Source organism: Ischnura elegans, chromosome X, assembly GCF_921293095.1.
Source record: "Ischnura elegans chromosome X, ioIscEleg1.1, whole genome shotgun sequence".
Taxonomy (NCBI): Eukaryota; Metazoa; Arthropoda; class Insecta; order Odonata; family Coenagrionidae; genus Ischnura; species Ischnura elegans.
In genome coordinates, this window is record NC_060259.1 from 105363995 (window position 1) to 105374867 (window position 10873).

Consider the following 10873-nt stretch of genomic DNA (forward strand, 5'->3'; position numbering starts at 1 on the left):
CGTGGGATTTTGCTCCACGCCTTCTTTTTAATCTCACGTAGGATTTTTCAAAATGCGTATTTTCAGTGTAAATACGTTAATCTAGGCTTCATTGTACTGGGCTTATAAATAAAACGATTTGTTTAATTATTTTTATTGAAGATTACCGAGATCGCAATAAACTGGTTTTTGCGGAAAAAATTACGAGATACTTGCCAGGACCCCTTCTTTTTACCTAGAGGGGGTGAAAAGGTATGGTCTAGGGGGAGGAAAGTCATGGTCTAGGGGGGGAAGCCATGTTCTAGGAGGGGGGGGCAAGCCAAGTTGAGACATTTTAGCATGGAAAAGATGAATGAAGAACATTATAACAGCGCTTTATTAGTTTATGAGATCATTTCCTTGAAAAAATAGTTTTATTTCAGATACTTAACTTATACTAATACATATCATTTTCCGTTGGTTTGAAGAAAATTTGTTGAATACTTTCGTTCCAATTCAGTACTGATTTTGCTTAAAGAATTTTGCGATTTTTGCTTCTAGGGGGACAGCTGCTCCCCCTGGCCTTCGCTGGGTACGCCCATGTTTACATATGACATTCTTAATCAATTTATTTAATACGATCGCTTCTAGCTTTATCTTGATTTATTTAGCTTTTTGCGCACAGTCAAGGCTATAAAATGCCTTAGTTCATCGTAAAAATATATTTATTAAGTGTATAATCATTTTGCGTGCCCAATATCGTCACTTTTCGGCGACTTTGCAGCGAATGAGCGTTAAAATATCTCAAGCGCGCATACGGAATATCGTCTGCAGTCCCAACCGTGACGTCACGCTCCCTCATCCCACTCACTTCCCCGCCGTGCGATGTTGGCCACAGCGTTCCGCCCGAATGGCACGTCTACTTACTTAAATGGTCTAAGATTTAGGTAATGAGTGAGACAATGCAACTAAGTAGCTTGGGAACCCTTCAATGAGGTCGCACGCTTGAGCAAGTCGCCACAAAGGCGGTCGCGTGGAAAGCGCTAAACGTAGCTGCCGCAGTAGCGAAGGGTGTGAGAGCACGTTTACCTACCGCCGTTATCACACGCCCAGCCTTACCTGGACAACGAGGAAGTGCAGCAGTACTAGCCGATCTATTTTAAGCTAGGAACTAGGCATGAACTGCCCAATACATTCAAGCAAGATGAGCAAATCTACACTAAGTACCAGTTTCACCGTACCTAGCAAATTACCTACCGTTTACCGCGAAATGATGCATCCTTTAGCTGAACAAGGAGGTGGCAATTGATTGCAGTAAACGTTGATCATTCACAGCAGAGTACTCACAGAAAGAGGAATGAGTAAATGAAATAAGCTCTCCAAAGCAATTTTTAATATCCTACCTCGGAACGTTTTATAAAAATATATTTTCTCAATTGACGACTAGTTCTTTTTAGATTTATTTAGTAGCTTTTAAAGAGTCTGCTTTGCCATTTATCGTACTTTTCGATATTACCATTTTATTGTTTCTCTATATTAGCTAGCTGCAGTATCTCAGTAAAATGTTTATGCTACCATTACACGATAGATAACTTTTATCGTAAAAATAAAATAAATTGTAAATGAGATTGGTCTGAAAGCAGTTAAAATGTAAACTTATGAAAATTCATTTTTCCAACTACCATTGCCCAGGTTTTTTCTATCCCGTTGAAGTGCTTCTGTGAATTTTGATTTCTTACCGATGGTGATCTCATTTGTTTACCAGCAGATTTCGCCGGCCCACTGCGCCAGCCATGAGTCTCAGCGTTTCATCGGCAAAACAACGCATTACTCCTCGATTAGATCTTCATGAAGTGGGATCTGAATTTCCACTCGGAGGCTGGCAGCCACTGTGACCGTTGCCACTGGGCAAAACCCGGCCGGAGATGTCGCGCACTTGCGATGCCTGTTTGCGGGGAAGCGACACTCGCCGTGACAAGATTGGCTCACGCAAGCGAGGCCTCCTTATCGCCCTCGCCGCTCCATGCCGCACACTTCCCCGGAACAGAGAGGCGAGCGAGATAACGGTTGCTCATTGGCGCCAGCGAGGGGAAAAAACAACTCGCGGCTACGCGAGTTTTTTCCTCAGTGGCGTCAAGTCCGCTCGGCCGACGGCGACAGTGCGCATGGCAGTGCTGCTTTGTTTTCTTCACGAATATTAAAGCATCCCACACTCGGCCTACAGATTTCGAATTTACATCGTCATCTTTTCTGTAACCTCCTTTCCACTGGATTGCTTTTTAATTTTCATTGGCGTGTCACATTAGTATTTAGATGCTCAGGGTTAACTGAATTCGATTTATCATGGATTTTCGCTGAATAAAATCCGTATGGTTGAAGTTAAAGTGTATAGTTTTCGGAGATAAGAAATTATTTTTTCTTTTGTTTCCCATACTAGCATCCTTAATCGTGATAATTCCCCGTCATAAAGAAACGCATTTTGATGACTATGGGGTCAGCCGTTTAGTTGATTCAAGATTTGAAGTTCTTCACTATGGCATTCGTCGCAACGATCTCACATTCCTGATCTTACCTGATCTGATATCTTGAAGGAATAAATACCGAATACCCATCTAGAGACCTACTGTCGTTAATGTGTGGGCGTAAAAACAATTTGTGAATTCACTTTCACCAGAGAAGGAAAAAAGTGACAACAGTGAGACATTTTAACCGCCATCAGGTTTCCAAAACCCAAATTCAACTTTCTCCTCGTAAATATTTGTATGAAAAAGATGGTGCCGTCGTATTTCCATCCTGAGAATAAGGAGTTGACGAACGCCACACATTACTGATACGATCTATCTTACAATTGTGTTAACTTACTTATAACTTAAGAAAAAGATATAATGTTCCTATGCACAAGTAAGAAAGCATACAAAAGAAAAATAAACTTTGTTTTGTTAGGTAACAGTAGCGCAAGGGACAAAGGTGTGATTACATAACAACATTTGGGCTAATGAATCCCGGGCTCCGCCCCACACACTGTCCCTATAGGGTATACGACCTTGTTACATAACCATTTTTTCCAGATCTTTCTTCATTTCTTCGGTATTTTCCCAACGTTAGTTCTCTCGAGAAAACGTCTGCTCCACTCAGATACTCCCAAATTTTCGACCGGTTTAATTTCTGCTCATGCAGCTCCTAACCTGTCGTGGTCGAAGTGTAAATCATTCCATATTCCTCGTGTCCATCTTTTGAGGAGCTCTTGGAAACAACCGCACATCCATCACATTCACACATCTTTCTACTCACCAAAACGACTCAATTACTTTCCTCGCATTTCTGCATGCTTCCACGGCCCTCTTTGCTTCCTTGTGCTTTCCTAAATTTGTGCTTTGTCCCCACGCTTCCTTCAATGCTGATGACGGACGCAACCTGCGACGCAGATCGAGGACAGAAGCTTCCAAAATGAGTCAACTTGGTTGCTGTGGGGCGAACCTTTGCCATATTTCCGATGTTCTAGAGAGGAATGAAGGAAAATAAATTCCTAATAAATTTAAAAATAAATTTCTCCATCTCATTGGACTCGAACAACTCCAATTGAAATATTCAACTCAACGCCATTCGCATATTTTTGGTAATTTCATTTTAAATTTTGTAAGTTTGTTAATTCTCATGACGATACATTTTTATGCGCAGAGGAAATATATAATTCATAATCAGACAATACCTAGAAAATAAAGTTATGAGCTACAGTAATCACTACTGGCCAAAGTATATGCACTAGGGTGGTCCTAATTTGAAGTTTTCGATTTTCTTTTGGGACGCCCCCAGGTTTGTTCTATTTGGTTGGAAAATAAATCGTGAATATTATTTCTCCTACTCGAAGGAGTAGTGGTGGAGTGAAAACCATTTTTAAGAAATCGTGTTCCGCTGCGTAAACTCGTCGTTCTTCAATAAATTTAAATTGCAATAGATTTAAAGTTAATATAAAAAGCACGTTTTAAATTAAGCTAAAAATGAGAAAATATTATGATTAATTAAAAAGTTTCTTTCAAAACCCACCTTTTTATTTTATTTTTTCAAAACAGAATGAAAAAACAACCCTGCCAAGACCCAAGGACCCACGCTTAAACTTTACAGATAAAAGACGACGTGTACAAACCCAAAAACGTTGTGCGCATTCGCGTTGCACTAGGCACTGGAGTGATATAAATTACTCGCCATTTATTTGACTTTTAGTTAGAGTATTATAATGAACATTAACCGTGAAAGAATTTAGTTTTAGATGTTGAAATTGATGCCTCTGAAGAATTAGAAATAGCGTAAGAATGCATCGTCATCGAGTCCTGACCCGTCCTAAAAATTTTAAGCCAATAGTTAATCGGGAAGTGGGTTGAATTTGAGTAATATTATTTTTCTCGGATGGACAAAAAACAGCCAGACAAAAAAGTGATTCATATAAACGATTTAAAATATGGACTTTTGTTGGATTTCATAAAATATTCTTCCATTGTATTCGGTTCACATCTACTGACATCCACTAAACCTTAAAATTGCATCAGTAACCCAAGTGAAAGGCCGCTAAGATACCAGAAGCATTCGCTGACAGAAAAATTGGATAGCGGCAGGGGTTGCAGTATCCGGGCGTATTTTTTGATGCCCGCGCCATTGTTCATGCAAATCGTCAACATGGCACGAATTGGTCGATATGAGTTAGGAGTTGAGTTCCAATAATTAAGAAATAAAAAAACTAGGAATTAAAATTTGCAACTAAACCTTAGTGCTGACTTTTTTCTGTGAGATACACCATATTACTTTCAGCAGACTCGACCCCGACACCTCAGCGCCAGCCTGCTATTCTGATCATATGTATGGCAGAAAGTCTAACTAAATTGGAGAAAACGCGCTAAGAGATCGAATGAGGGAAAATCACTTCAACGCAAGCCAGGCGATGTTGTCACTCATCATGGACTTGAAATAGGTTTGAGATTGGCATCATTGTTCCTGTTCAAACCTCGAGTTTTTCGTTGTCCACACGATTAAAATACCTAAACAGGACATTTAAGGAAAAGTAAGATACGCGAAGGGCAGACAGCGTAGCATGTTATCGCTTCGTTACGTCTCGGATAATGAGAGGAGTAAAGTGTTCAATGGTGAGGAGCGCAGTGGGGAAACGTTCTGGCTCCTGCGTCGACTTTAATCGCTCGGCCGGACTTCGGATTGGAGGGGAGCAGGAGAGGGGGAGGGGAGCCGCCCGAAAGCAAAGGTAGCAAGCACATGGAAGAGTCCGTCCCGCAGAAGCACCTTTTATGCAGTCTTTTACATCGGGAGTCAGGAATGTCACGATGAAAGCAGAGCCATTCATTTTACACTGTACATTTTTAATTGAGTATTTGCACTTTTTATTTAATACTGTGCCACCGATTACAGCACCGTTTGCCTTTTACTGTGTGGTTTTTAATTTAAAAATTAAACGTACACTAAAATCCATGTCCTGACCAGGGGCAACTTCCCACTAGGCACTCGAACTCGCAAACCCTTGAATGGCACGTAAGAACTTCATCCTGCCGCCGCCGAGGCCGGCAATACACTTGTGAGGGATGATTGAGAAATTATGAATACGATTGATAATATTATCTCGAAAATACATTCCAGTCAATTTTCCTAATTGTAGTTTACTTTCCGTGATATCCGGATCGCTATTCCGCTAGGGTTTCGAGGAACCATTTCTGTAAACCTAGATATGTAATACTCGCGACTGCGCCTTCCAAATCACATACTTGTGGCGATTGTTACAAAAAATGGCATCTCATCATAGACGACATCCATCGAGGTTTGAAATACATATTTGGGCACACACAATTTTGATAATATATTCCTTATATTTTCAAGTCAACGCATCTCCCACAAACGCATTTTATTTTCATCGTGATCTTATGGTATAGCGAACCTAACATCAGTTTTTGACGAAAAGACACACATATTATAGATTAATAAATATTTTTCCGGTTGGAGTAAGTACTGCCATGAAGAGTATGCTTAAAAATGAATAGTTTCCAATTCGGTTTGGAAACTTTTAGCCTGGAAAGCAGATTTGTGTGGTGGTCAGTCGATGAAGCACAATACGGTAGTTTCCTTCATCAAAGAAAACGGAAGGCATTGATTGCGATTCCTTACCCACCATTAGCGTATTCATAATATACAAATCATTTGGTTTTAGAAATACCGGTTTAGACGAATGGCAAGGGTCAATTTTATCCTCGTTTGAAAAAGGACAGATTGGCGCACATGCGATGCCAATCCACGTGACGTCACAGGGACCTAGTTTCTATACGAGTATATAGGAGTTTTACATCGTCTGAGATTACCAATACATGCATGAGGCACAGAGCTCAGGTAAACATGTGTTAATAATCACCTATTAAAACTGACCAAGGTCGGAAAGTTTTCTTCGTTTGATAAGGTATTAATAATCCTTATTTAAGCCAAGCGCTACCAGCTAGCAGGGTACTCAGCTACCTGCTAGCATCCTGCGTCGTATCAGCGCTCAAAGCCTCGCCCCAAGGTCACCTCAGTTGCGGCAGCGGGAAGCAGAACGACGTCACGCGGAGTTTTTCCCTGCATTCATACTTACCCGTCGCGTTTTCGTGCGCTTGAAATTTTTCACTTTTCATTTAATCGCGAAAAAAAGATATCATCATATAAAAATCCAAAAGCGTAAAATACGTACTCCAGGAGTAATAATCTTTCGATTTAGGCAATAAAAAAATAAAAGGAAACCACCCTATTAGAGGAGTACCTTTCGCGAGTTACAAGAATGTGAAATGTGCCTAATTCCCTGCACCAGAGGAAGGTGGCAGCAAATTTGGTGGCCGATTGAAGAGCCCTCTGCTACAATATTCGGGGCAGAGGGTGCAATATTTTAATTGGGGAGCAGCGCAGGGAGCAGTTTCCGTGAAGGTGGCGTGACGGGAAAGCGGGAGCCAGGCGCGCGGACCACGGGCGCACGCTAGTTGTCCTCGCGGCGACGCGCGGCCATCTGTCCCGAACACAGTTCCCCGAAAGCGTACTTCACTCGTTTACATATCACCGTCTGGCGCATTAGAAGGTTGTTGACTCCTCGCCGAATGGACACGGCCGGCTGCCCCGACATCGGAGATTGGACCTCCAACGCCCGCGCACAGCCTGACTTGTTTCTTAGAAAATATTATTTGAGTACTCTACTGATTAAGATAGGTTTGCGTGGAGCATTTGAGAATCGCTCTGGCCGTTTCCACTGGAACTGACTTATATAAAAGCTTTATACCCATTTCATTTCACAAACCCTAAATTTTTAAAGCCGTGTATTCACGATTCATTTAGCCATTCCATTACGTGGCCTGTCAAATGCTTGACCTGATTCACGAAATTAGAACATGGTATATTTTCTCGGCACGCATTTGCGCAAATTTGGTTGTCCAAGTGGAGCAATTTTGATGCTGAATGTAATTACGCATCCATTCGCGCGGGTCAATGCATCGTGTAAACGCGACTTAAGTTGCGTCAATGAGCCCCAGCAGCTCGATTCTGTAAATGTCATACCTGTGCTTCGCGTGGTTCGAACCACAGTGGAGTTCTCACGCCTCTCACCGTGAAAGACGTTCAAGCGATCCTGTAAGCCTGCGTCGTGAGATGTTTGACGGATTGCGAACGATCACTTTAGTTTCTTATGTTGGTAGCTGTGCGGACGCGAGGAACGAATCAGAATCTCCGATACAAACTTACTTCAGCGGCCAACTGCAACTTCAGTTACCATAGAGAAACATATACAATGCCGTGGAATATTCACTCCCAAAGTAAATAATACTTCTTTACTCAATTTTGAGTGAGGTCTTTTCTTTTAAAAGTACCTATTAATGATAATTTACGGTTGCTTAATTAGTTCGTAGCTATAAACTGTATATTACCTCTTTTATATGTTGTCAAGTGCTGCGTATCGAAGTCAGTTATCACGTAGCGGGCTCGTAATTGCACAAATTAGCTCTTATTTCCTCATTGTATGGAGCTAATGCTTACGCGGAATGATAACAAGTGTTATTTTATTATTTAATAATGGTTCATTCTCGTATGCGTTTGAGCTGTTCTCATCATTTCAGTACATAATTTTAAATGCGCTGTGGTGCGTATACATATATGTCTGATTGTGCAAGCACATGCCACTATTCACGATTTATACTGATGAAAATGTTTCTGGCGCGAATACGAGTAGATTATTAACAGTTTCTGCTAGAAGGCGAGATATTTACATGTCTTAGTATTTCTATTGTGTCAACAGAAAAACGAATCATGTTGGTCGTGTTACTGAACGGCAGCAATAATGCATGGAAGAGATGGAATAGATGATCAATGTTTATCTTAACGTACTAAAGTATGCCCCGGCAAGCCATCTAATCGTCTACGAATTAATCGTGGTGTGAACTCAGTGATCCATCGCCAATCTCGCGTCTCGAAGGGATTGTTGATATCGCGTATCTGCCGCCGAAGTATGTGCATCTATTGCCTCCGTCGACATTGATGCTCATGCAAAAGTAGCGGAGGTATGTAAAGAGCCTCCATTCTCGTTAATAAAAACAAATCGAAGGCTTGAACTTACGAAACTAATATTAAATAAATCTGTTAGCATTCAGTACCGCACAATACTTTTACCATTGGTTCTACTCCAAATTATTATGAACATTAAGTTGTGAGTATTTTACTTGTACATTCTAGAAGATGCACAAATATAAGATAATTGTCAAACCCTCAGCGCAAGGTTTAACTTCCCACCAACTTCAATCGCAATGAAGGCCAATCAATTTAAATAGGACGCGAATGTAAATTTAACTTTACGCATTTCTTTTATTTGTTTTTAATACATATTACTTATGGGAAGTGACAATATGAAATAGCCACCATCGTAATTAATGAATAATGTGCTATTAATTATCAATCACAGCGTAAATTCATAATGAAAAATTAGAGCGCATTGCCGCGACGAAGCTACCACGGGCCCTCTTGGGCGTGAATACTTTCACGGACGCAGCTGTGAGAGTGACGTCACTAAAAAGTTTCAGAATCGCTCCAGCGTCAAAGCCGTGAATACATTGACGAAATCCGCTTGTGACGGCCATATCACATTTACAGAATCGAGCTGCAGGTAGTGAGCACATTTGCCCCATCCACGGGGCGAATTTAAGCAGTTGAGTTGGGGTAGCTATAACATTTTTAAAAGCTACTGACAATTTTATTTTAAATATTCTACCGGTTATAGTAGGTTTTCATGGAGCATTTGATAATCACTCTGGCCGTCTCCAGTCCCAGCTTAGACTGTTCCCTTCAATGCACGATGCAGCTGTTTCATTCCGTCTATAAATCCGATTCTCTTCCTCTCCTGCCCTACCTACCAATCATTCTTCCCTCTAGCACGCTCTTCAACATCCCCTCCTCGCTCAGTACTCCCTCAATCCAAACCTTCTTGTCTCGGGCGTATCCCATCTAAAATCTTCCTCTCCATCCTCACAATTTCTAGCACTTCGTCGCTCTCCTTCCCTTCCGACCACTCCATATCCTACTCTCTTCTCTTTACCCACGCCTCCAGTCTTTCCTCCTCCTGCTTCCTCACTGCCCACGTTTCCTCACCGTAATGCGCTACACTCCAGATCAGACTTCGATAAGCTTTCATTTGAACTCTCACAAAACGATCCTCTCATCATCTCCTCCCTCTTCATCAGCGCCTTTTGCAAACGAAATTCTCCTCCTGATGTCTCAAATTATGCCCCCATTTTCCTCTAATGTGCTGCCCAAATAGTTGAACTGATTCACCAGCTCAAGTTTTTGACCACCTACATTTTTCATGAGCTTAGTTCGCTGTTCTTTAAACAACCGAATAACCTTGGTCTTCTCATGATTAATCTTCGTGTCATATTCATCGTACCATCTTTCTAACACATCCACCAGTGCCTGAAACCCTTCCCCCAACTTCAACTCCTGCTTCAGCTGCTACCAGAAGTACTTTTTAGCAAGTCAACCCATGTCTCCGTTAAACGGCAAAAGCAAGAGCGGACAGCTCTGTCTCACACCTTGACCAATCTTGCCTGCCCTAACTCTCCGTTCGCTACCCTCACTTGAGCATTCTGAAACTTACACGGATTACTAATGACTTGCTCATCTTTCCAGTCTAACAATAAGCCTATTATCTTAAGAAATTATTAACTTTACCCATTCAACTCGCTTAAATGCTTTTTCAAAACTCAAGAAGTAGACATTCACGTCCCTGTTATACTCAAGGTTCCTCTCCACTTGAGTCCTCATCACCGCCATCTCATCACGGGTCGATTTTTCTATTTCAAATCCTCAGTCTATTCACGCCAATTTAAAGTGCACGTATAACAATAAAAATGAAAAACAAAAAATTACATAAAACGTTTTTATCATTAAAGAAAAGCGATATCAGCCAGAAAAAAATTTCGCCCAACGTGGGGCTCGAACCCACGACCCTGAGATTAAGAGTCTCATGCTCTACCGACTGAGCTAGCCGGGCCAACAGAAAAAAAATATGGTCTCTTCATACTCTGTGATCTAAAATAAAACAATGTGTAATATAAACCTGTTTATAGGCGATCAACCGATGCTTCATAGCCTATAATTGATCCAAAATCAATAGAATCCGTGCGTTTCAAAGCTGCATCAGTCCATTCCGCAATTATTTTAGACAAATCAATTCCTCGGCTCATTTCCCAAGCAAACTAAATCACTATTTTCACTTTCCCGCATGAATATATTTCAACATTGGTAAAATCAATTCATCAGAAAAAATTGTAGCAACAGCTCGAGCAGCCTCAATCACAGTGGCGTAACTAGGGATATGCTTTGGGGGAGGAATGGAAGAGCCTGTGGGGCGACCCCCCCCCCTCAG

General features: G+C 41.3%; 1 non-coding gene across 1 annotated transcript; it reads right to left on the minus strand.

The window, feature by feature from the left end:
• Positions 1–10425: 10425 nt before the first annotated feature.
• Trnak-cuu lies at positions 10426–10498 on the minus strand. The gene has a single exon. It is a non-coding gene; the product is annotated as a tRNA-Lys (tRNA).
• Between the last annotated feature and the right edge of the window lie 375 nt (positions 10499–10873).